Genomic DNA, 24,340 nt, shown 5'->3' on the forward strand with positions numbered 1-24,340 from the left:
AGACGACACCCTACAGGATCAGTATTAAGACTACAGGATCAGTATTAAGACCCTACAGGATCAGTATTAAGACGACACCCAACAGGATCAGGATCACACCCAACAGGATCAGTATTAAGACCCTACAGGATCAGTATTAAGACTCTACAGGATCAGTATTAAGACTCTACAGGATCAGTATTAAGACCCTACAGGATCAGTATTAAGACCCTACAGGATCAGTATTAAGACCCTACAGGATCAGTATTAAGACCCTACAGGATCAGTATTAACACCCTACAGGATCAGTATTAAGACCCTACAGGATCACTCTACAGGATCAGTATTAAGACTCTACAGGATCAGTATTAAGACTCTACAGGATCAGTATTAAGACTCTACAGGATCAGTATTAAGACCCTACAGGATCAGTATTAAGACTCTACAGGATCAGTATTAAGACTCTACTGGGAGGCAGGGGTCCCCAAACTTTTTCCTGTGAGGGCCACATAACTGTTTCCCTTCTCTGATGGGGGCCGGGGTGTCAGTTTGTAACAGAAAAAGTGACGATCAGAGGATGTGCTGGGAGTTAAAAATGTAATTGTTTTCAGAAAAAGCCACACACTACACTGTCAAATAACCCTTTCAAAAATAGGTTCTTTACAGAAAAAAAGTCAATTAATTGAAACAAATAATAACACTATTAATGAAATAAATAATGGGTGTCCCTAAATAACCCTCTCTGAGTTCTTCACCTGTGGGTGTCCCAGAAATAAATAATAACTAAACAACTCATTCAACTGGGTTCTTCAGGAAAAAAAACCCCCCATATTACAATATTCTTTCTGTCGTGCATCACAGCATGACATTGCAGTAACAGATCATATTCAGCTCAGTTGTCCTCCAGGTGCAGCATGTGGCACATATGAGACCCTCTCTTAGAGTTCTTGGTTCCTTCCTTATAATCCTTTTGTAGGTTCCAGTAGGCTTGTAGACACCAGCTGTTTGCAGCCTCACCATCCCTTCACTGAAACCAGCCAGGACAAGAAGCAGGTTGAGAACCTGAACTCAGTGATTCCAGCCAAAGCACAATCCTCATTTCACACCAGTATCCCTCAGTGAGTTTGTAAAGATGGATCCTTTATTCCAGTAGATTTTATTATGATTATCTTTGTAATTTATGCTCAGAATGACTCATTCAATGTCTGTTTTTTTTGAGCTTAATATGTATGTTCATCAGTTGAACCATTGTCTCCAGCTTGAAATTCACTGCATCTGGCTGGTGGAAGTTACATCTCAGGTTCCATTCTTTTTCAGCCATATCAATGCACTGATGCAAATGTTTCAACATCTGTGAATCTTTATTTCATCACCAGTTTTCATTTTTAAGTTTTTGTAAACAATCACTTTGACATTAGTCTCCAGTCTTACAGTGCTGCCAAAATCTCTGTGGACATTTTCATTGCGTGTTTTTTGATGTTTGGATACGTTGTCGTTTGGGAATAGGAGTGATACACTTACAGAAGTCAATGAGACTGTTAACCTTAAGTCTTTCAGACCATCACAGTTCTTAACTCAGCCAACTCAAACTGATATGAAGGCTGGGCTTCATCAATGTCGGCAACTAGGGGTTCTGAAAAAGACGGATTTCTTTTGCATGATCATGTTAGTTCACTGAATCGTATTAAGACACCGAACTCCACCTTCAGAATTTCCAGTGCTTCCACGCACTTTTCAGGCTGGGAACAGGACCGCTGGGTTCTCTGTCGACAGGTTTTGGGACTCAGGAAGATGGGAAGTTGCCTTTTCACTTGTTCCAAAAGCAGGCTAATTTCACCTCAATCTTTTATGTGTGAATACATGTCGCAAATGAGTTTCCCCTCGCCTTGTAGCTGCAAGTTAAGGCTGTTAAGTATTTCTGATCAAAAGACCCTACAGGTGCCATTTCAATTCTGGGTCGATTCAGCTCTGGGACAGTATTAAGACACAGGTCTTTTAAATGAAGAAATGCAGTTAATTTCAGGATAGCAGCTCGTAAAACAGGATCTCAAAACTCTGCCAGGCTCAGCCATCAGGATCTGTATTAGTACAGCACATCACCCGTGCGTAGACTCCAGTTCAGACAGGAATTCTTGGAACTGCCTTCCAGTATTAAGTCTACAGGATCAGTATTGCTACTGATGAAGTTTAAGACCCACAGGATCACCACAACCTTCATTAGTAGAATCCCACGTCAACACTTTGCAGCACAGTGCTTGCAGGTGAATTAAGACCCTACAGGTGGACTTAAGACCCTACAGGCGGTGAGACCCTTTTTCCAGACTCCAGGTTCATATTAAGTCCAGGATCATTAGACCGCAGTTATTAAGCCCACATGCTAGGAGCACCCGTCAGGTCGTGATTAGCTAGCTTTGACCAGTCCAAGTCCAACTTCTCCATGGTTTGGCAGTACTTTGTCAAAAATATCTCTATTGTAGTCCCTTTGAGACTTTGGACTCTACAGGCTGCCAGCTAAGCATATCTCAGGAAGTTTGCTCTAACTCCACGAATAAAAATGAGCAGTTGCGCTGTGTCTTAAGTCCGTGCTCTCATCCAGTGCTAATGACCCTAAAAAAGTCAAATTCTTTCTACAGTCTTCTGCTGCAGCTGGGCATCAGTATTACATTACTCCAGATTTCTTCAACGCGTCTGGTGATTGTACTCTACCGACAGACTTACGGCATTAAATGCATCTTTCTTCTCCTACAGGACACACCTCCTCCGCGACAGCATCCATACATTTCTTAACAAACTCTCCGTCAGTGAAAGGCTTACCGCTTCTTGCTATCAGTTTAGCAACCCAGCTGGCCCGAACGGATGCCTGGTTCAGCTGAGCTTGGCGTACAAATGTATTCTGCTGAGATAGTAGTCCACTTTTTAGCTTTGAGAGGTTGTCTGCTCGTATTTGGACCTTGCAAGCTATACAGGTCAGTATTGTCTTTGTGACGGGATTCATAGTGTCGGCGAAGATTGTATTCTTTGAATACCGCCACCGTCTCTTGACAGATGAGACAAACAGCCTTTTCTTTGCATTGAACAAAAAAATAATCGTTTGTCCACTGCAGGTTAAATACCCTGCATTCTGAATCAATTTAAGACTCTTACCTAACCTTTTAAGCCATTATTCTGTTCTCTTTGACAGGATCGGGCCTAGGATTTTTTTTTCTGAGGCCAAATAGGAAAAAAATTCAGGATAGCGTCTCTGGTATTGTTCAGAGGGATCAGGTATTAAACCCTGACGGGATCAGTATATTAAGACCCAACAGGATCAGTAGTTTGGTGACCACTGCTCTACAGGATCAGTATTAAGACCCAACAGGATCAGTATTAAGACCCAACAGGATCAGTATTAAGACGACACTCTACAGGATCAGTATTAAGACGACACCCTACAGGATCAGTATTAAGACTCTACAGGATCAGTATTAAGACTCTACAGGATCAGTATTAAGACTCTACAGGATCAGTATTAAGACTCTACAGGATCAGTATTAAGACCCTACAGGATCAGTATTAAGACCCTACAGGATCAGTATTAAGACTCTACAGGATCAGTATTAAGACTCTACAGGATCAGTATTAAGACCCTACAGGATCAGTATTAAGACCCTACAGGATCAGTATTAAGACGACACCCTACAGGATCAGTATTAAGACCCTACAGGATCAGTATTAAGACCCTACAGGATCAGTATTAAGACCCTACAGGATCAGTATTAAGACCCTACAGGATCAGTATTAAGACGACACCCTACAGGATCAGTATTAAGACGACACTGTTGAGTGTTATAAAGCCGGTATTCAATCCAGTGTGTTCTAGAGTAGTGCACTGGACAGCTGACCATGATCCTTTTAAAGGCATTTTTGTTTGTGGACATTACCATTCACGGCAAAAGGTGCATCAAGTGTAAATTACCTTTAAAAGTCACGTGTAATGCACTGCTCTATGATAACGAATCCTGGCCTAAAACTACTGCTTAGAATTGGGAGCGTGTCAAGGATCTATTCAATCCGCATCGCAAAAGTTCAGCATTCCAGCGTGATTTAAATTTAAAGGCAATGTTCCTGCTTTAGCAGAGAATGCATTCATGGTAAGCGCTAAATGTTGGCTTAAAATCGGAAAATTTCCTTCAATTCTACTGTGCAATCTGTAACTCTTCAGTAATGTAGACTGAATAGAGCTTTAGTCCACCGTTCTTTGTTTACCTTCTTTCATGGACCTTTTCTCCTGCGTGGCAAGTTACAAGGACAGTCATTTAATTAAACTTTACACCATTATTATTATACTGATGTTTCTCCATCTACAACAGCTGGAGAACATACGGACATCCTGGTGCTTTCCGCAGGTCCTGGAGTTGTAGGGAAAACTCCTGAAAACGCTGTTCCCAGGGTCACAACGTTATAAATCACCTGGGAGCCTGAGCAGCAGTGGTAGGATTTTCCTTTCTGTGTTACTGGTGTTTACCACACAATATATTCAGGTCACTCTAGATAAGTGTTTGCTAAATGACCTACAGTACATTTAAATGTAAAAATGGCAATGATTGGACAGTTGGTCGACTCTACTGGCTTTAGAAAAGTAGAGAATAGTTTGAGGAAAGCAGGGGGTCTAGTAACATGGTACTGTATGGACCAAACATCAATTATGCTTTTCAGGGAAAATGGCCTCCAGCAAAGCTACACTGAACTAAAATATAAACAATAATGTCAAAGATTTTACCAAGTTAATTCATAAAGGAAATCGTTCAATTGAAATAAATTCATTAGGACCTAATCTATAGATTTCACGACTGGGAATACAGATATGCATCTGTTGGTCACAGATACCTTCTAAAAATAGAGTTGATCAGGCTGTTGATTACAGCCTGTGGAATATTGTCCCACTTCTCTTCAATAGCTGTGTGACGTTCCTGGATATTGGCGGGAACTGGAACACACCTTCCTACACGTCGATACAGAGCATTCCAAACATGCTCAATGGGTGACATGTCTGGTGAGTATGCAGGCCATGGAAGAACTGGGACATTTTCAGCTTCTAGGAATTGTGTACAGATCCTTGGGACATGCTGAAATGAGGTGATTGCGGCAGATGAATGGCACAACAATGGGACTCAGGATCTCGTCACTGTATCTCTGTGCATTCAAATTGCCATCGATAAAATGCAATTGTTAGTTGTCCGTATCATATGCCTGCCCATACCATAACCCCACCGCCACCATGGGGCACTCTGTTCACACGTTGACATCAGCAAACCGCTCGCCCACACGACGCCACACAACGCCATCTGCCCGGTACAGTTGAAACGGGATTCATCCTGAAGAGCACACTTCTCCAGTGTGTCAGTGGCCATAGAAGGTGAGCATTTGCCCACTAAAGTCAGTCACGACACCAAACTGCAATGAGGTTGACTTAGGAGGACGAGCAGGCAGATGAGCTTCCACGAGACGGTTTCTGACAGTTTGTGCAGAAATGATTCAGTTGTGCAAACCTACAGTTTCATCAGCTGTTCGTTCGGTTGGCTGGTCTCAGACGATCCCGCAGGTGAAGAAGCCGGATGTGGAGGTCCTGGGACGGTGTGGTTACACGTGGGCCGCGGTTATGAGGCCGGTTCAACGTACTGACAAATTCTCTAAAATGAAAGCAGCTTATGGTAGAAAAAAACATTGAAAGCTCTGGCAGACATTCCTGCAGTCAGCATGCCAACTGCACTCTCCCTCAAACACAAGGTGCACCTGTGTAGTGATCATGCTGTTTAATGAGCTTCTTGATATGCCACACCTGTCAGATGGATGGATTAAATTGGCAAAAGGAGAAATGCTCACTGACAGGGATGTTAACTAATGTGCACATCATTTGAGAAACGTTTTGTGCACATGGAACATTTCTGGGATCTTTTATTTCAGCTCATGAAACCTGGGACCAAAACTTTACATGTTGTTTTATATGTTTGTTATAGTGTCTTCAGAAAGTATTTATACCCATGGACTTATTCTACATGTTTTGTTATAGCCTGGATTATATAGATCTGTTTCCCCCCTCACCCATCTAGAAAACATATTTTGTTATAGCCAAATGCTTTTCCCCTCTCCCATCTAGACACAAATACCCCATAATAAAAGTGAAAACATGTTTTCAAATTTACTTAAATTAAATGAAATATAATTTACATGAGTTTTCACACCCAAGTCACTATTTTGTAGAAGCACCTTTGACAGTGATTACAGGTGTGAGTGTTTCTGGGTAAGTCTTAAGCACTTTCCACACCTGGATAGTGCAACATCTGCACAATATTTTTTTCTTCAAGCTCTGTCAAATTGGTTGTTAATCATTTCTAGACCACCGTTTTCAGGTATTGCCATAGATTTAAGTTCAAATTGTAACTTGGACACTGTCTTGGTAGGCTTGCCATAAAGGGGTTGAATTCTTATTGACTCTAGTTAATTTGTGAAAATAAACAATTCCACTTTGACATGGGGTGGTATGTGCTGGCCAGTGATAAAATCTAAATGTACATTTAAAAAAATTCATGCTGTAACAACAAAATGTGTGAAAAGTTGAGGGTTGTGAATGCTTCCTGAAGGCACTGTAACTACCGACATTTAATGAACTAAGCCAAATGGGTGTTTCTATTGACTAATATATATATCTTTGAAATATGATTTGTTTAAATAAACAAATGTACCCTTCTGTGAAATAAATTAAGTCACATTTTTTTTACACACTCTGAATATGATAAATATGACCTGAGATAAGTACAAGTCGTAAAAATAAAAAAAAGTTAATTTATTTGACACATCTGAAAATACAATGTTCTGCTCTGTTGAAATTGTAAAATATATAACTTTTAAGTAGATATGGCAGTTGGTTAAGTTTCAGTAATATCACAAAGGGAGGGTTCTCAGATGCAGTACGCTGTCAAGGTCCAGTCTCCTGGAAGCATTATACCAACATAAAACACAGCACCATACAGACATGTACTGACAGAGTACTGACCCAACTGGGAGACCGTCCGCTGACGATACAATGGAATTAAAAGTAGACTCCTCGAGATGACGTTGCAACGAAGATATAGAGATGAGTGAGATACAGTCACACAAAGCATGTGCACGGGTGCGCATCACGCTGCTACAACGTGGTAGCTACAGGACCAAAACAGCGGAGTAGTTTAACCCTGCGCTTCACGCTGCTACAACGTGGTAGCTACAGGACCAAAACAGCGGAGTAGTTTAACCTCGCGCTTCACGCTGCTACAACGTGGTAGCTACAGGACCAAAACAGCGGAGTAGTTTAACCCTGTGCTTCACGCTGATACAACGTGGTAGCTACAGGACCAAAACAGCGGAGTAGTTTAACCTCACGCTGCTACAATGTGGTAGCTACAGGACCAAAACAGCGGAGTAGTTTAACCCTGCGCTTCACGCTGCTACAACGTGGTAGCTACAGGACCAAAACAGCGGAGTAGTTTAACCTCGCGCTTCACGCTGCTACAACGTGGTAGCTACAGGACCAAAACAGCGGAGTAGTTTAACCTCGCGCTTCACGCTGCTACAACGTGGTAGCTACAGGACCAAAACAGCGGTTAGTTTAACCCTGTGCTTCACGCTGCTACAACGTGGTAGCTACAGGACCAAAACAGCGGAGTAGTTTAACCTCACGCTGCTACAATGTGGTAGCTACAGGACCAAAACAGCGGAGTAGTTTAACCTGCGCTTCACGCTGCTACAACGTGGTAGCTACAGGACCAAAACAGCGGAGTAGTTTAACCTCGCGCTTCACGCTGCTACAACGTGGTAGCTACAGGACCAAAACAGCGGAGTAGTTTAACCCGCGCTTCACGCTGCTACAACGTGGTAGCTACAGGACCAAAACAGCGGAGTAGTTTAACCTCGTGCTTCACGCTGCTACACGTGGTAGCTACAGGACCAAAACAGCGGAGTAGTTTAACCTCGCGCTTCACGCTGCTACAACGTGGTAGCTACAGGACCAAAACAGCGGAGTAGTTTAACCTCGCGCTTCACGCTGCTACAACGTGGTAGCTACAGGACCAAAACAGCGGAGTAGTTTAACCCTGCGCTTCACGCTGCTACAACGTGGTAGCTACAGGACCGAAACAGCGGAGTAGTTTAACCTCGCGCTTCACGCTGCTACAACGTGGTAGCTACAGGACCAAAACAGCGGAGTAGTTTAACCTCGTGCTTCACGCTGCTACAACGTGATAGCTACAGGACCAAAACAGCGGAGTAGTTTAACCTGCGCTTCACGCTGCTACAACGTGGTAGCTACAGGACCAAAACAGCGGAGTAGTTTAACCCTGCGCTTCACGCTGCTACAACGTGGTAGCTACAGGACCAAAACAGCGGAGTAGTTTAACATCGTGCTTCACGCTGATACAACGTGGTAGCTACAGGAACAAAACAGGGGAGTAGTTTAACCTCGCGCTTCACGCTGCTACAACGTGGTAGCTACAGGACCAAAACAGCGGAGTAGTTTAACCTCGTGCTTCACGCTGCTACAACGTTTACAGGACCAAAACAGCGGAGTAGTTTAACCTCGTGCTTCACGCTGCTACAACGTGGTAGCTACAGGACCAAAACAGCGGAGTAGTTTAACCTCGCGCTTCACGCTGCTACAACGTGGTAGCTACAGGACCAAAACAGCGGAGTAGTTTAACCTCACGCTGCTACAATGTGGTAGCTACAGGACCAAAACAGCGGAGTAGTTTAACCCTGTGCTTCACGCTGCTACAACGTGGTAGCTACAGGACCAAAACAGCGGAGTAGTTTAACCTCGCGCTTCACGCTGCTACAACGTGGTAGCTACAGGACCAAAACAGCGGAGTAGTTTAACCTCGCGCTTCACGCTGCTACAACGTGGTAGCTACAGGACCAAAACAGCGGAGTAGTTTAACCTCGTGCTTCACGCTGCTACAACGTGGTAGCTACAGGACCAAAACAGCGGAGTAGTTTAACCTCGCGCTTCACGCTGCTACAACGTGGTAGCTACAGGACCAAAACAGCGGAGTAGTTTAACCTCGCGCTTCACGCTGCTACAACGTGGTAGCTACAGGACCAAAACAGCGGAGTAGTTTAACCCTGCGCTTCACGCTGCTACAACGTGGTAGCTACAGGACCAAAACAGCGGAGTAGTTTAACCTCGTGCTTCACGCTGATACGTGGTAGCTACAGGACCAAAACAGTGGAGTAGTTTAACCTCGCGCTTCACGCTGCTACAACGTGGTAGCTACAGGACCAAAACAGCGGAGTTTAAGCGCTTCACGCTGCTACAACGTGGTAGCTACAGGACCAAAACAGCGGAGTAGTTTAACCTCGCGCTTCACGCTGCTACAACGTGGTAGCTACAGGACCAAAACAGCGGAGTAGTTTAACCTCGCGCTTCACGCTGCTACAACGTGGTAGCTACAGGACCAAAACAGCGGAGTAGTTTAACCTCGCGCTTCACGCTGCTACAACGTGGTAGCTACAGGACCAAAACAGCGGAGTAGTTTAACCCTGTGCTTCACGCTGCTACAACGTGGTAGCTACAGGACCAAAACAGCGGAGTAGTTTAACCTCACGCTGCTACAATGTGGTAGCTACAGGACCAAAACAGCGGAGTAGTTTAACCCTGTGCTTCACGCTGCTACAACGTGGTAGCTACAGGACCAAAACAGCGGAGTAGTTTAACCTCGCGCTTCACGCTGCTACAACGTGGTAGCTACAGGACCAAAACAGCGGAGTAGTTTAACCTCGCGCTTCACGCTGCTAAACGTGGTAGCTACAGGACCAAAACAGCGGAGTAGTTTAACTCGTGCTCACGCTGCTACAACGTGGTAGCTACAGGACCAAAACAGCGGAGTAGTTTAACCCGCGCTTCACGCTGCTACAACGTGGTAGCTACAGGACCAAAACAGCGGAGTAGTTTAACCTCGCGCTTCACGCTGCTACAACGTGGTAGCTACAGGACCAAAACAGCGGAGTAGTTTAACCCTGTGCTTCACGCTGCTACAACGTGGTAGCTACAGGACCAAAACAGCGGAGTAGTTTAACCTCACGCTCACGCTGCTACAATGTGGTAGCTACAGGACCAAAACAGCGGAGTAGTTTAACCCTGTGCTTCACGCTGCTACAACGTGGTAGCTACAGGACCAAAACAGCGGAGTAGTTTAACCTCGCGCTTCACGCTGCTACAACGTGGTAGCTACAGGACCAAACAGCAGCGGCTCACGCTGCTACAACGTGGTAGCTACAGGACCAAAAACGGAGTAGTTTAACACCGTGCTTCACGCTGCTACAACGTGGTAGCTACAGGACCAAAACAGCGGAGTAGTTTAACCCTGCGCTTCACGCTGCTACAACGTGGTAGCTACAGGACCAAAACAGCGGAGTAGTTTAACCCTGTGCTTCACGCTGCTACAACGTGGTAGCTACAGGACCAAAACAGCAGAGTAGTTTAACCCGTGCTTCACGCTGCTACAACGTGGTAGCTACAGGACCAAAACAGCGGAGTAGTTTAACCTCACGCTGCTACAACGTGGTAGCTACAGGACCAAAACAGCGGAGTAGTTTAACCTCACGCAGTGGTAGCTACAGGACCAAAACAGCGGAGTAGCTTCACGCTGCTACAACGTGGTAGCTACAGGACCAAAACAGCAGAGGGTAGCTAGTTTTAAGTTCCTCGGTGTACACATCAGACAAACTGAATTTGTCCACCCACACAGACAGCATCGTGAAGAAGGCGCAGCAGCGCTCTTCAACCTCAGGAGGCTGAAGAAATTTGGCTTGTCACCAAAAGCACTCACAAACTTCTACAGATGCACAATCGAGAGCATCTTGGCGGGCTGTATCACCGCCTGGTACGGCAACTGCTCTGCCCACAACCGTAAGGCTCTCCAGAGGGTAGTGAGGTCTGCACAACGCATCACCGGGGCAAACTACCTGCCCTCCAGGACACCTACACCACCCGATGTCACAGGAAGGCCATAAAGATCATCAAGGACAGCAACCACCCGAGCCACTGCCTGTTCACCCCGTTATCATCCAGAAGGAGAGGTCAGTACAGGTGCATCAAAGCTGGGACCGAGAGACTGAAAAACAGCTTCTATCTCAAGGCCATCAGACTGTTAAACAGCCACCACTAACATTGAGTTGCTGCTGCCAACACACTGACTCAACTCCAGCCACTTTAATAATGGGAATTGATGGGAAATGATGTAAAATATATCACTAGCCACTTTAAACAATGCTACCTAATAATGTTTACATACCCTACATTATTCATCTCATATGCATACGTATATACTGTACTCTATATCATCGACTGCATCCTTATGTAATACATGTAACACTAGCCACTTTAACTATGCCACTTTGTTTACATACTCATCTCATATGTATATACTGTACTCGATACCATCTACTGTATCTTGCCTATGCTGCTCTGTACCATCACTCATATATCTTTATGTACATATTCTTTATCCCCTACACTTGTGTCTATAAGGTAGTAGTTTTGGAATTGTTAGCTAGATTACTTGTTGGTTATTACTGCATTGTCGGAACTAGAAGCACAAGCATTTCGCTACACTCGCACTAACATCTGCTAACCATGTGTATGTTACAAATAAAATGTGACTTGAATTGATTTTGATTTGAGTAGTTGAACCTCGCGCTTCAACGCTCCCTAGTTGTGGAGGAAATGGATCCACTATGTGTTAACTTTGTGCAACGACATCTCGCTGAGTCGACCTTTAATGAAACCATTCACAATCTGGTAATACAGAAAGCAGAGTAACAATTAGCCTACATTATGGTTCATCCAAGAAACAGCAACAAAGACCTTTATATCACAGATGTGATATTACCACCTCTCTCAGGCCTTAGTCTGCCTTAAAGAGAGAACATGGCTGTTATTCTACATGGAGGGTTCAGAGGTGATGTGAGACCGGTGTGCGTCCCAAATGGCACCCTATTCTCTATGTTGTGCACTACTTTTGACCAGGGCTGATAAGGCTCCGGTGAAAGTAGTGCACTATATAAGGAATAGGGTGCCATTTGGGACACGAGGCCAGGAGATGAAGTATTGTATGCAATGTAAACTGAGAAAGAGTTTTAACACACTGAGGTATCGTCACAAAGCAAGCCCTCTTCACATCTTTCAGAATAAATACACTTGTATTATTGTTCTAAACGTTATGAGAAATATTGTAGTAGTTGTGAGCAACCAACAGTGATAAAATAAAACATTAAATATTTTTAAAATATCCTCAAATCCATGATTTTGTTTCTCGTTCCATATCCATATGAACAGAAAGGTAGTCAAGTTAAGTTAGAAAACTATGTTCAATAAATAAAGTTATTCTTGTGTATTGTGAACATTGGTTCTATTCCGAATGGCTCCCTACTCCCTATGTAGTGCTGGTCAGAAGTAGTGCACTACATAGGGAATAGGGTGCTATTTTGGACATATCCAGAGAGTTGCATAGTGTGCAGATGGGGCCTGTGGTGCAGAGCAGACTGAGCCTGGAGGGGCTAGGCAGGGTGGGGCTAGGTGAGGCTAGGCGGGGTGGGGCTAGGCGGAGTCGTGCAAGACAGGGTGAGGCTAGGTGGGGGTGGTGCTAGACAGGGTGGGGCTAGGTGAGGCTAGGTGAGGCTAGGCGGAGTCGTGCTAGACAGGGTGAGGCTAGGCTAGGTGAGGCTAGGCGGAGTCGTGCTAGACAGGGTGAGGCTAGGCTAGGTGAGGCTAGGCGGAGTCGTGCTAGACAGGGTGAGGCTAGGCGGAGTCGTGCTAGACAGGGTGAGGCTAGGCTAGGTGAGGCTAGGCGGAGTGGTGCTAGACAGGGTGAGGCTAGGCTCCACTGGGGCTGCATGGTAAAGTCCCATACAAACATAAGTCTCAATGGGTCCTTAGCTCTCACATCCCTGTAGGGTCAATTCCATTTCAATTCAGTCAATTTAGGAAGTTCACTGACATTCCACTTTTCCTCAATGGGAAAAATGTGGAATTGTAGTTCATCTACTTCCTCAAATTCCAGAATTAAAATTGACCCCAACCGTGGTGGTTAGGGACAACCTCTTCCAAGTCTCCATGTGCTCCTGGGCCCAGCAGTGGGCGTCGTGTCCTCCAGCCCAGTAGGGAGCAGCCTAACCAGGCTGTGTCTCTCAGTACACCCAGCTGACAGGGACCCACTGGGGCTCAGAACACAGCTGCTCCACGGCCGCCTGCAGCTGCTCAAAGGCCTTGTCCAGGTTGTCGTTAACGATGGTCAGGTCAAAGTAGTGGCTGTAGGCCCGGCGGATCCTGGCGCTCTCATCCACCGTCTTCTTCAGATCTGTCTCCTGGGAGGGGAGAGAGAGAGTGGAGGGGGAGAGAGAGAGTGGAGGGGAGAGAGAGAGTGGAGGGGGAGAGAGAGAGTGGAGGGGAGAGCGAGAGTGGAGGGGAGAGCGAGAGTGGAGGGGGAGAGCGAGAGTGGAGGGGGGAGCGAGAGTGGAGGGGGAGAGCGAGAGTGGAGGGGAGAGTGGAGGGGAGAGCGAGAGTGGAGGGGGAGAGCGAGAGTGGAGGGGAGAGCGAGAGTGGAGGGGGGAGGGGTGGAGGGAGAGCGAGAGTGGAGGGGAGAGCGAGAGTGGAGGGGAGAGCGAGTGGAGGGGGAGAGCGAGCGAGTGGAGGGGAGAGCGAGACCGGAGAGCGAGAGGTTTCCATCAGTGATTATCATCTGAATAACTGCAACACTCAGAATTGTGCACAGATCCACCAACATCCAGAGACTGACCGTGAGCAGTTTGGTGGTGAGTCCAGCGTCCACCACGGCTTTGTGCATAGCTCTTAGTGTGTCCAGTTGTGGAGCAGCAACAAACACCACAAACGGCATGAACTCTGCTGTCTTCAACTGCTTCAGCGCCTGACGACACACACACACACACACACAACCCATCAACACACACACACACACAACCCATCAACACACACACACAACCCATCAACACACACACACACACAACCCATCAACACACACACACACACAACCCATCAACACACACACACACACAACCCATCAACACACACAACCCATCAACACACACACACACAACCCATCAACACACACACACACAACCCATCAACACACACACACACAACCCATCAACAACACACACACACAACACCCATCAACACACACACACACACACACACACACACACACACACACACAACCCATCACACACACACACACAACCCATCAACACACACACACACACACACACACACACACACACACACACACACACACACACACACACACACACACACACACACACACACACACACACACACACACACACACACACACACACACACAACCCATCCACACACAACCCATCCACACACACACACAACCCATCCACACACACACAACCCATCCACACACACACACAACCCATCCACACACAACCCATCAACACACACAACCCATCACCACACACAACCCATCAACACACACAACCCATCAACACACACAACCCATCAACACACACAACCCATCAACACACATCATGCTTATTCAGGTTTTGCTTATGACCCATGCAGCTGTCTTTATCTCAATATCAAATTATTTCTGGGTAACAAATTAGGTCCCTTACTGTCATTATTTTCAATCAAAATAGTCAAAAAGAAACAAAAATAGCTTCTTAGCAAAAGTAATTTCTCAAAGAACTGTCTGGGAGTGGTCTGAATGGGGAGGAAACTGAGAACTAGCTGTTATTGGCAGAGAGGTTTGGAACTCTCTTTCTTATTGGTCTATTAACTCATTTTCCACATGGTGATGTCACCAGGCAGACCAAAACTCAATCCCACAAAAACAAGCTAGAAATTTCAGGCGGTCTTTTCAATCAGCTCTTACACTAAAAGGCATGATCATGATGTTCACATTACAGTATTATTCCAACCTAAGTGCAGTAATATAAGGACACAGGAAAATCCCATTTTTGACAGAACTGGACCTTTAAAATGAATAAATCCTGACTGTGTGAAATGTGTGTGTGTCAGACCTACCTGTGGGTTAACGTCCAGTATGCAGGTGCGTCCTCGTCCACCACCTCGTGGATGGAGTTCATCTTGGTTCCGTAGAGGTTTCCATCGTACTCTCCATGCTCCAGGTAGCGACGGGCCTTAATGTCTGTCTCCATCTGGGACCGAGACACAAAGCAATACGACTGGCCGTCTCTCTCCTCCTCCCGAGCAGGCCGAGACGTGACTGGAGGAGGTGAGGAAATGGTGGGAGGTAAGGAGGAGGGCGAGGAGAGAGTGAGAGGGGGTAAGGAGATGAGGGAGGTAAGGAGGAGGGCGGAGAGAGTGAGAGGGGGTAAGGAGATTGAGGGAGGTAAGGAGGAGGGCGAGGAGAGAGTGAGGGTAAGGAGATTGAGGAGGTAAGGAGATTGAGGGAGGTAAGGAGGAGGGCGAGGAGAGAGGAGGGGGGTAAGGAGATTGAGGGAGGTAAGGAGGAGGGCGAGGAGAGAGTGAGGGGGTAAGGAGATTGAGGGAGGTATTGCAGGAGGGGTGAGGAGAGAAAGAGGGGCGAGGAAAGATCTCATTCATCCATAGGAGACTGAAGTTTGTCATCTCCTGCTACCCTGAAACACACACACACCTGAAACACACACACACACACACACACACACACACACACACACACACACACACACACACACACACACACACACACACACACACACACACACACACACACACAGGGGACTGGGACTCCATAGAGCAGGGGTTGATATACACACAGGGGGACTGGGACTCACAGGGGACGGTGGTTCCATAGAGCAGGGGGTTGATGATGATCAGTCTGTTCTTCCAGGCTGCGCCTGCCCACTCCCTGAGCACCAATCAGAACCAGGGTCTTCCTCTTGAATGGAGGCATCTTGGCCACCTCTTCGTAGATCTGCAGCTCGTGGCGGTCAAACTCTGGTCGTCCGACAACAGACACACTACCACCATCAGCTTAGTTTGCTCAGTAATAAAACTAACACATAACTACTGACCAAAAATATAAAAACGCATTTCAACAATTTTACTGAGTCAGTTAACTGTCAATTTAAATAATTTCATTAGACCCTAATTTAAGAATTTCACATGACTGGGCAGGGGCACAGCCATGGTTCGGCATAGAATCACCCACTGGGGAGCCAGGCCTGGTCAACAACATGTGATGGCTCTGGTCAACAACAAGTTACTGATAGCAACGCCCACTGCTGTTATCAGTATAACGAACGCCCACTGCTGTTATCAGTATAACGACGACGCCCACTGCTGTTATCAGTATAACGACGACGCCCACTGCTGTTATCAGTATAATACGCCCACTGCTGTTATCAGTATAACGACGACGCCCACTGCTGTTATCAGTATAACGACGACGCCCACTGCTGTTATCAGTATAACGACGACGCCCACTGCTGTTATCAGTATAACGACGCCCACTGCTGTTATCAGTATAACGCGCCCACTGCTGTTATCAGTATAACGACGACGCCCACTGCTGTTATCAGTATAACGACGCCCACTGCTGTTATCAGTATAACGACGCCCACTGCTGTTATCAGTATAACGACGCCCACTGCTGTTATCCACTGCTGTTATCAGTATAACGACGCCCACTACTGTTATCAGTATAACGACGCCCACTGCTGTTATCAGTATACTGCTGTTATCGACGACGCCCACTGCTGTTATCAGTATAACAGCTGTTATCAGTATAACGACGCCACTACTGTTATCAGTATAACGACGCCCACTGCTGTTACGCCCACTACTGTTATCAGTATAACGACGCCCACTACTGTTATCAGTATAACGACGCCCACTACTGTTATCAGTATAACGACGCCCACTACTGTTATCAGTATACGCCCACTACGACGCCCACTACTGTTATCAGTATAACAACGCCCACTACTGTTATCAGTATCGCCCACTACTGTTATCAGTATAACAACGCCCACTACTGTTATCAGTATAACGACGCCCACTACTGTTATCAGTATAACAACGCCCACTACTGTTATCAGTATAACGACGCCCACTACTGTTATCAGTATAACGACGCCCACTACTGTTATCAGTATAACAACGCCCACTACTGTTATCAGTATAACACGCCCACTACTGTTATCAGTATAACAACGCCACTACTGTTATCAGTATAATAACGCCCACTACTGTTATCAGTATAACAACGCCCACTACTGTTATCAGTATAACAACGCCCACTACTGTTATCAGTATAACAACGCCCACTACTGTTATCAGTATAAGACGTCCCACTACTGTTATCAGTATAACAACGCCCACTACTGTTATCAGTATAACGACGCCCACTACTGTTATCAGTATAACGCCCACTACTGTTATCAGTATAACAACGCCCACAGAGGGTCTAACAGCAACTGTTAGCAGGATCAGAGAGGTCTAACTAGCAGGATCAGAGAGGTCTAACAGCAGGATCAGAGAGGTCTAACAGCAGGATCAGAGAGGTCTAACAGCAGGATCAGAGAGGTCTAACAGCAGGATCAGAGAGGTCTAACAGCAGGATCAGAGAGGTCTAACAGCAGGATCAGAGAGGTCTAATGACTGGATCAGAGAGGTCTAACAGCAGGATCAGAGAGGTCTAATGACTGGATCAGAGAGGTCTAATGACTGGATCAGAGGTCTAACAGCAGGATCAGAGAGGTCTAACAGCAGGATCAGAGAGGTCTAACAGCAGGATCAGAGAGGTCTAACAGCAGGATCAGAGAGGTCTAACAGCTGGATCAGAGAGGTCTAACAGCAGGATCAGAGAGGTCTAACAGCAGGATCAGAGGTCTAACAGCAGGATCAGAGAGGTCTAATGACTGGATCAGAGAGGTCTAACAGCAGGATCAGAGAGAGGTCTAACAGACTGGATCAGAGAGGTCTAACAGCAGGATCAGAGAGGTCTAACAGCAGGATCAGAGAGGTCTAACAGACTGGATCAGAGAGGTCTAACAGCAGGATAAGGTCTCCAACAATGACTGGATCAGAGAGGTCTAACAGCAGGATCAGAGAGGATCAGAGGTCTAACAGCAGGATCAGAGAGGTCTAACAGCAGGATCAGAGAGGTCTAATGACTGGATCAGAGAGGTCTAACAGCAGGATCAGAGAGGTCTAACAGCAGGATCAGAGAGGTCTAACAGACTGGATCAGAGAGGTCTAACAGCAGGATCAGAGAGGTCTAACAGACTGGATCAGAGAGGTCTAACAGCAGGATCAGAGAGGTCTAACAGCAGGATCAGAGAGGTCCAACAGCTGGATCAGAGAGGTCTAATGACTGGATCAGAGAGGTCTAATGACAGGATCAGAGAGGTCTAACAGCAGGATCAGAGAGGTCTAATGACTGGATCAGAGAGGTCTAACAGCAGGATCAGAGAGGTCTAACAGCAGGATCAGAGAGGTCTAATGACTGGATCAGAGAGGTCTAACAGCAGGATCAGAGAGGTCTAATGACTGGATCAGAGAGGTCTAACAGCAGGATCAGAGAGGTCTAATGACTGGATCAGAGAGGTCTAATGACTGGATCAGAGAGGTCTAACAGCTGGATCAGAGAGGTCTAACAGAGAGGCTGCTGAACTCACCTGCATTCTTGGACATCAGGTACATCATCTTCTTCTTCTTCTTCTTCTTCTTTCCTGTTAGTGTCCCACAGAGAACACCTGGGAGGAACAACACACATTAAAAAGTTCACTGAACCACAAGAGAGGGCACCAGAGTAAACATATTTCCTAAGTATGTCTGAGTTGTGGACACAAGTAGAGGGGAAGTAGAGGGGAGGGGGGTTTATTAGAGGTTATTTATTAGAGTGTGTATTCAGCCTATACTTTGTTGCCTAATGTGATAATTTGAGAAATAAACTGTCATGGGAATATTAGGCTGTGTGTATATAGTACACTACTTTTCAGGTGGGCAGAAGATATGATTTTGGGGTAGATGTCAGAACTTTTTGAGTATAGAGATGTGTGTTACAATTCCATTTCACCTTAGTTGAACCAGGCAGTGTTCTGAGTTATATAGGCGGGTGTAAAGAAGTCTAACTACGTAATAATCATTACATTTTAAGCACTTTTCAAAACACCCAATGTCACTTTACATAGTCAGAAATGTACCTGATCCATTCCATTCTCTCGTCACAAAGGCCTTCCTCTTCTCCTCTAAGAACTGACTGGGGATCAGTCCTGTGGCTCCTCCCACAATGTTGACTGCCTGAGGGACAGGATGTGAGGTCAGAGACATGCTACTTCCTGTTTCTCATTCTAGTACAGTTAAATAGTTAACACACACACGTGGACGCAGCGGTCTATGGTACTGTGTCTCAGTGCAAGAAGCATCACTACAGTCCCTGGTTTGAATCCAGGCTGTATCACATCCAGCCGTGATTGGGAGTCCCATAGGGTGGCACAACATTGGCCCAGCGTTGTCTGGGTTTGGCCGTGGTAGGCTGTCATTGTAAATAAGAATTTGTTCTTAACTGATTTGCCCAGTTAAATAAAGGTTACACACACTGACCAAAAAGTTATTTTGTTGGCGATTACGTATGTCCCCATTACCAGTAAACATAATCAAAACATATTCATTTCACTTACTTGTTGTGTTGTTTATTCGTTTCATTCTCAACCAGGATTTCTATGGAACGCAGTTTGGGTCTTTACGTGTCAAAAAAGTTACACGTCAAATAAAACTTTTTTTGATGTGTCATATAAGCTTGTTGACCAATCAGGATATGACTGCATGTCACATGATAATCTAACTCGTTCACTCATTTTTTAAAATGTAATTATTACACTAAATCACTCGTATTTCATTTGCGGTTAGCCTTCAAAATAAAAGTATGCCATTGACAGTGATGCAAATGAATACAAATAGTATAATTATGGCGTAGTTTAATAGATCATGCTAAATGAGGTTGGAATGTTATATAAAATCAACAAAAGACAAAAGCGTTTGAAACTACACTGGATGTAATAGGGTAGCCTAGTGGTTAGAGCGTTGGACTAGTATCCGAAAAGGTTGCAAGTTTGAATCCCTGAGCTGACAAGGTACAAATCTGTCGCTCTGCCCCTGAACAGGCAGTTAACCCACTGTTCCTAGGCCGTCATTGAAAATAAGAATTTGTTCTTAACTGACTTGCCTCGTTAAATAAATAAATAAATAAATACTTTAGAATTGCATTGTGGGCATCCTTATTTCACTGTACAGCCTTACCAATGGATTGTGGATCAATGACATGGTGCATCAGTCTCCTCAGTGACACCCAGAGAACATTAGTGTTGTAGCTCCATTGCGGGACTCTGAAACAACTGTGAATTGAGCCACATTTATTGTCAACCTATACTGTGTGGATGTTTTGAAAAAATATATTGGGTATTGAGTAGACCGATACCCCATTTCATTGATCCCCAATCCTTAGGTAAAATTGTACAGTGTAATATGAATGTCAACACACACAATAGGCTGACTGTGGAGATGATTTCACACAGTCACAGTCCCGCGATAAGAGCTACAACGCTAATATTTGCGTAAACTCTTCACAACTTCACAGTTGTGTTCTGTGGGTGTCACCGAGTAGACTGATACCCCATTTCATTGCTCCACATTATCTAGTCAAAATATGGCATGATTCCACCAATTGTAACCTTCGGCATCACTTTCAAAGGGGTGCTTTTATTTTGAAGGCAAACCGCAAACTCCTCTATTGTGCCTGATCCTTATTGCTGCTAGCTTCACAACAAATAACCCGGTCCCGCTGAGACTCACGAGCCAGATGAAGCTAGCTGGCTGGCTTATATATAGCTATGGGAAACAAGGTTAAGTAGCTGCATAGCTATTTATCTTCATGAACTGAAGTTCAATTTCAATAGGGGAACAACAAGATACTACCTAGCTAATACTTAATCACAAGGACACCTAAAATCATTGCTAAGAATAGTGAAAATGACTGCAGTTTCTACTGGTCATTGTTTTCAGGCTGGTTGTATTGGTGCTAGCTAGGTACCAAGCTAAGACTAGCTACCCCAGAAGTTGCGGTTGAACAAATGATGCTTTATTACCAACGTGGTATTGTAAACACATCGTTCGTGGCCGGTGTTTGCAGACATTTCTTGTACAGCTTTGACAGTGCTACTGATAGTAGTGGTGATGCTTGGCTTGTAAATGCAGAACCTTGTACAGCTTTGACAGTGCTACTGATAGTAGTGGTGGTGCTTGGCTTGTAAATGCAGAACCTGTACAGCTTTGACAGTGCTACTGGTAGTAGTGGTGGTGCTTGGCTTGTAAACGCAGAACCTTGTACAAGTTTGACAGTGCTACTGATAGTAGTGGTGGTGCTTGGCTTGTAAACGCAGAACCTTGTACAGTTTTGACAGTGCTACTGGTAGTAGTGGTGGTGCTTGGCTTGTAAACGCAGAACCTTGTACAAGTTTTGACAGTGCTACTGATAGTAGTGGTGGTGCTTGGCTTGTAAACGCAGAACCTTGTACAGCTTTGACAGTGCTACTGATAGTAGTGGTGGTGCTTGGCTTGTAAATGCAGAACCTGTACAGCTTTGACAGTGCTACTGATAGTAGTGGTGGTGCTTGGCTTGTAAATGCAGAACCTTGTACAGCTTTGACAGTGCTACTGATAGTAGTGGTGGTGCTTGGCTTGTAAACGCAGAACCTTGTACAGTTTTGACAGTGCTACTGATAGTAGTGGTGGTGCTTGGCTTGTAAACGCAGAACCTTGTACAGCTTTGACAGTGCTACTGGTAGTAGTGGTGGTGCTTGGCTTGTAAACGCAGAACCTTGTACAGTTTTGACAGTGCTACTGATAGTAGTGGTGGTGCTTGGCTTGTAAACGCAGAACCTTGTACAGCTTTGACAGTGCTACTGATAGTAGTGGTGGTGCTTGGCTTGTAAACGAGAACCTTGTACAGCTTTGACAGTGCTACTGATAGTAGTGGTGGTGCTTGGCTTGTAAACGCAGAACCTTGTACAGCTTTTGGACAGTGCTACTGATAGTAGTGGTGGTGCTTGGCTTGTAAACGCAGAACCTTGTACAGCTTTGACAGTGCTACTGATAGTAGTGGTGGTGCTTGGACTTGTAAACGCAGAACCTTAAAAGCTTTGACAGTGCTACTGATAGTAGTGGTGGTGCTTGACTTGTAAACGCAGAACCCACAGCTTTGACAGTGCTACTGATAGCATGTGGTGGTGCTTGGCTTGTAAACGCAGAACCTTGTACAGCTTTGACTTGGTAGTGCTACAGTTTTGACAGTGCTAGTAGTGGTGGTGCTTGGCTTGTAAACCAGAACCTTGTACAGCTTTGACAGTGCTACTGATAGTAGTGGTGGTGCTTGGCTTTGTAAATGCAGAACCTTGTACAGCTTTGACAGTGCTACACTAGTAGTGGTGGCGCTTGGCTTGTAAACTCAGAACAATGTTCTTCCTCTTTCAAATAGAACGCTGTTATTTTACATGGCAAATTAAAGCTTATTTAAAGCATCAAATAGTGTTATTGTGGAAGTGTTATTTGACAGGCAAAGACCCAAACGGTGTTCCATAGCATGTGGTGAAGCTGTGACTGTAACTAGGTAGGGAAACATCTGAACAACAGCGCACTTGGTAGTGTGTACCGGTGCTCAACCAGTCGGCGAAAGCCAACATCACCCACACGACAGAGAACGGTTGATTGTCAAGGCAATGAATCCCATTATCTTGCCACTAATGGATTTCACCTTGAGTTGTCATCTGAAATGTTCTTCCTCTTCAAATGACTGCTGGACTTGACTGCTCCATCCACACAGCACACATTGTGGACTAGGTTAGAATGCTGTGTTGCAAGTGTAGCGCTACATGTTACGTGGCGCATTACGCCATGTACCTACGTTATATAGGTATGCATGTCAACTACCTACATTATATAGGTATGTACATCAACTACCTACGTTATATAGGAATGCACATCAACTACCTACGTTATATATAGGTACGCATCATCTACCTACGTTATATAGGTATGCACATCATCTACGTTATATAGGTATGCACGCCATCTACCTAATGCTATATAGGTATGCACGTCATCTACCTACGTTATATAGGTATGCACGTCATCTACCTACGTTTATATAGGTATGCACGTCATCTACCTACGTTATATAGGTATGCACGTCATCTACCTACGTTATATAGGTATGCACGTCATCTACCTACGTTGTATAGGTATGCACGTCATCTACCTATGTTATATAGGTATGCACGTCATCTACCTACGTTATATAGGTATGCATGTCATCTACCTACGTTATATACCTGTAGGTATGCATGTCATGTACCTACGTTATATACCTGTAGGTATGCATGTCATCTACCTACGTTATATACCTGTAGGTATGCATGTCATGTACCTACGTTATATAGGTATGCAATCTACCTACGTTATATAGGTATGCACGTCATGTACCTACGTTATATAGGTATGCACGTCATGTACCTACATTATGTAGGTATGCATGTCATCTACCTACGTTATACAGGTATGCACGGCAGCTTTGACATGGGTTTTTAACGTTGGCGTTAAACTAAACATCGGGCCGATACCGATGGTGGCATTTTTTAGCTAATATCGTCCGATTCCGATATATCGTGCATCCCTAATTAAAAGTTCCACCTAGCGAATCAAAAGAAGGCAAGATGAGCACGGACCTATTACCATATTGCATCTCTCCATCCAGTTGTTTCAGATCAAGTGCCTAGGGGTGGATGTGGGAAAGTCATTCAATCCCGAGTCTAATAGAACGCCCTCTGAAAGTAGTACCTGAGCCATATATTTGAGCAGTAAGGCATGAGGACCAGGATTATGGATGAATAACCCAGTTAAGGGCTGTTCTGTGGTCAGTACCTACCTGCCACCAGTTAGGGTCCTCTCTGTTGACGATGTGCAAAACATCTCCTTTAGAGAAGGCCAGGCCAGCCTCCCCTACAGGGGATCAGGTTGTCTGTGGCTGGGCTGTAGTTAAAGTGGGGTTTCAGATGCACCTAGAAAACAAGGTCTGTGTTACCATAGTTACAGCTTCAGGTAGAAAAAAGGAAATAGGAGGTTTAACAACAACATCTTCAGATTGTAAATCACCAACAGCCCAACACTCTACAGTCTGTACTGTGAGAATCTACAGAGAAAACAAACACTCTACAGGACCAGCATCTCTCCAGGAACAGGGTTGAAGAGCCCTGTCCTACAGGACCATATCTCTCCAGGAACAGGCTGGGAGAGCCCTGC

General features: G+C 45.2%; 1 pseudogene; it reads right to left on the reverse strand.

Annotated features, from left to right (window-relative positions):
* Positions 1-12,947: 12,947 nt before the first annotated feature.
* Positions 12,948-24,099, reverse strand: LOC124025875 (annotated as a pseudogene).
* Positions 24,100-24,340: the final 241 nt, after the last annotated feature.

The sequence above is a fragment of the Oncorhynchus gorbuscha genome, unplaced genomic scaffold (assembly GCF_021184085.1).
Source record: "Oncorhynchus gorbuscha isolate QuinsamMale2020 ecotype Even-year unplaced genomic scaffold, OgorEven_v1.0 Un_scaffold_2501, whole genome shotgun sequence".
Taxonomy (NCBI): Eukaryota; Metazoa; Chordata; class Actinopteri; order Salmoniformes; family Salmonidae; genus Oncorhynchus; species Oncorhynchus gorbuscha.